Raw genomic sequence first — 3,914 nt, 5'->3', positions numbered from 1 at the left:
CTTTTTCTTCCTCTTTAAAAAATCATAAATTGTTTTAAAGGGTTTAAGCACAAGTGCGACCATTCTGTCTGCCTTGTGCTAAAAACCTTTTTCTTGCTCTTTGAAAAATCATAATTTGTTTAAGCACAAGTACGACCATTCTGTCTGCCTTGTGCTAAAAACCTTTTTCTTTTTCTTTCAAAAAAAAAATCAACAAAAAAATTATTTTAAAAGGTTCAAGCACACGTGCGACCATTATGTCTGCCTTGTGCTAAAAACCTTTTTCTTCTTCTTTCAACAATAATAAAAAAATTATTTTAAAAGGTTCAAGCACACGTGCGACCATTCTGTCGGTCTTGTGCTGAAAACCTTTTTATTCTTCTTTCAAAAATCAATAAAAAATTATTTTAAAAGGTTTAAGCACACGTGCGACCATTCTGTCGGTCTTGTGCTGAAAACCTTTTCCTTTTTTTTTCTATAAAAATACCAAAAAATATAAAAATCTTCAAAAACTAAAAACATCTTCCAACATACAATCTTTCGGCCAGAACTACGTAATCCTTGATTCTCCATCCAAAGTGGAGATATGTAGGAGCAAGGCTAGTCCTTGTCAGGCTCACTTTCCCAGAAATCCAAATTTTCCAAACAAACTTTCCAAACAATTCTCCAAACAAATTTTGCAAATGGTTTCCTAAAGAACTACGTAACCCTGATTTCTCAATCCAACTGAGAATACGTAGGAGCAAGGTCAATCCTTGTCGGGCACAAAAAACACAAAAAATATTTTGTTTTCTTTAGAGTTTATTTTTTAGGGGAAATTAAACATTTTGCAAACCACATCAAATTCGCGTATTTAGTTAAAGGTACTGCCTTAGGGCAGGCGTTTTGGGGGTGCTAACACCTTCCCCACACGTAACCGACTTCCGAAACCAGAATTTGGTTTTGTAGACCTTGCCTTATCATTTTACGGTTTTTCCGTAGTTTTCCAGAATAAACTATGGTGGCGACTCCAAAAACTTTTCTTAAACATGTCTTCCTTTTTTGGATCGTCGTCCCGTCGCGATTTCCGGTTGCGACAGCACACTTGTTTTTATAATGGTTTGCTTCAAACTGAGCTATGTCCAATTATCCCTTAAATACCTTTATGGGATTCCATTAATCACAAAGGATTAGAACAAGTTTAACCATTTCTAGAATGCAACTAACCCACTAGTTATAACTAGTATAACCAATCCTAGTATAAAATTAACCCGCTGATTAAAATGAGTATAACCACTCCTGCTATCAACTAATTTTAGTTAACCTTATAAGTGTTTTACTTCACTTTTGAACAAAAAAGCAACAAAGTGTTTTACAAACAAGAACGAAATGTGTAACTCTTATAGAGAGGATTTGAAAGCAATACAATAAAATTCTGAAAGCATGTAAAAAACTTTTCTTTTCAAAGAACAAGTCTAACAGACAGAGCTTAAAGAGAGACGTTGTGAGCGTATTCAATAATAATAATAATTCTTCTCTTCATGCAGTCTTCTTCATATGGACTTCTTAAAAAAGGATCTGTTACTTTGAGATTTGACTTTCTTCTAAAAGTATAGCCTTTATAGTACTGAGTAAGAAGCTATGTTGCATCTTGGCAGAGTAAATGTGTTATGTGTAGACGATCCTAAGTGTTTAAGCATAATAAGTATACTATTTTTTAGGCGTTAATTTAAGTAACTTACATCGTTTATGATAATTTTAATATGTAGCGTTGAATGCTTTTTTACTTTTATCCTAGACGATTTAAGCTTTTGTTAGACGTTATTTAGATTAGACGTTCTATTAGAGTTCCTTATAGCATTTTGGGTATTAAGTTATTTTGGATACCGCTTTTTATCCTAGATGATTCAAGCGATTAAACACTATTTTGTTTAGAGGTTTTGTTAAACTTTAAAACAATGTTTGCTTAAACGATCTTGTCTTAACACTTTATACATGTTGTATGATTTCTCGTTTTGGTACATTAGCTTACCCTTTCGTTTGTTTTTGTTTGTCTATGTTCTCTTTTTATTTGCAATGATCATCTAAATTGTGTGAGCATATCAAGATGTTCTAGTTAATCGAGTGCAGGATGATGGTGATACAACAACATAGTTTAGGATAATTTCTGTTAGTGTGTATATGTATAAATCTATATACTCAATATATGTTTTATGGATGACTGTAATATATTTGTTGTATAGTTGTCTCACATGTTTGTTGATTATCACATTTATAATGTTTCATTTAGTAGTTTTATCCTTTTAAATAAGATTTTACATTTTCCCACCATTATTTTCTTTTATTTTCATTTTACAATCCTTTTTAATAATAAAATATTATATTTAACGTATAAAAATAAATAGAAGCAAAATTTTGAAATAAAATAAGAATTTTTAGAGTTGTCAAATGAGAATATAAAAATGTGAGAGTGCGAATATGACATCCCTTATATTATTAACTCTTGGATCTTACAGGTGTTTCTTCCCACAAAAATTCCACAACTTCTGAGAGAGAATATTATTTATTGGGTTAAATATGTTTTTAGTCCCTATACTTTGGGGCGATTTTGGCTTTAGTCCCTCTTTCAAACTATAGTACAATTTAGTCCTCCAACTTTAGAAAACTCTGGTTTTAGTCCTTTTTACCAAATTTTTTAAACTTTATTTGCTGTTTCAAACGCGTTTCTCAGTTAACATTGAAGCAAAAATGTGTTAAACAGTGTAAACAATCCAAATGCTATAATGTAACGTGTTTGAAAGAGCAAATAAAGTTAAAAAAATTTGATAAAAAGGACTAAAACCAGAGTTTTCTAAAATTGGAGGACTAAATTGTACTATAGTTTGAAAGAGGGACTAAAACCAAAATCGCCGCAAAGTATAGGGACTAAAAACATATTTAACCCTTATTTATTTTGAGGTGTAGGATCGAGGTCAACAATCTAACGTCAAATAAGTCGTTCAGGGGTTTGAAAGTTGTCTTCGACTCCGAGTCCTCTCATAACCATTCATCAAATCCAATAAAAGGATAGTTGAAGAAGGCAATCCGATGTCAAAGTCAACTCAACGTTGGCAGCTCAAATATTAATGGTGTAGTAAATACATATCACCTACCCCCTTACCTTAAACCTATGTTTATAGATTTTAGAGTGAGTCTTTGATTAACAACAATCTAATTATGGTCCAATTGTGGGTAATTACACTTTACCTCTAAGTTGGTTAGCTTGAGGGTTAATTGTCGTGACCACTGGCTAAGCAGTTAACCTTCTTGACCATCTGGCCTTATTGATGACTCGCTCACAAGTTGTTGTAAGGTTGACCGTTTGGGCCGTAAGTGATCGGACTATCATATGGTACACAGACCCTCCAAGCCCAAACCTGAAATGACTAGCGAAAGGATTTGTAATTGGATGAATAACACTCTTCGTTTGTGTCGTTTGTGGGTAATTAAGATCTTTAATTGTTTGCTTGGGAAGCTTCAAGACTGTTCGGCTAGTCGGTGAAGACCTTTCGAATGGGTGTTGCTCCCTACACCTCCCCAAGTGGGACCTGTACCTCCCCATTAATTTAATTTATTTCAAAAGTATTCTACACCTCCTCACTATTTTCTTTATTCCAAAAATACTCTACATCTCCTCATTATCCTTAACCATCTTTCTCTTTCTCTCTCTCTACATTAATGAAACATTCACGTGGTTCAGATTTGAATTTGTAACATACTACAAAATATAAAATTCAGAGCAAACTTCAATATTAGTACTTCTACCATTTCCATTTTATAAAATTAAAAGTTAGATACAAATACAAAATAATAAACATAATAATATTAATAGTAAATAATGATATATTATTATTATTATTATATANTAACTTTATAATGACGAAAGAACTAAATAAATTCTAAATCTTTAACAAATA

Source organism: Vigna radiata, chromosome 11, assembly GCF_000741045.1.
Source record: "Vigna radiata var. radiata cultivar VC1973A chromosome 11, Vradiata_ver6, whole genome shotgun sequence".
Classification (NCBI taxonomy): Eukaryota; Viridiplantae; Streptophyta; class Magnoliopsida; order Fabales; family Fabaceae; genus Vigna; species Vigna radiata.
This window is presented reverse-complemented; position numbering follows the sequence as displayed.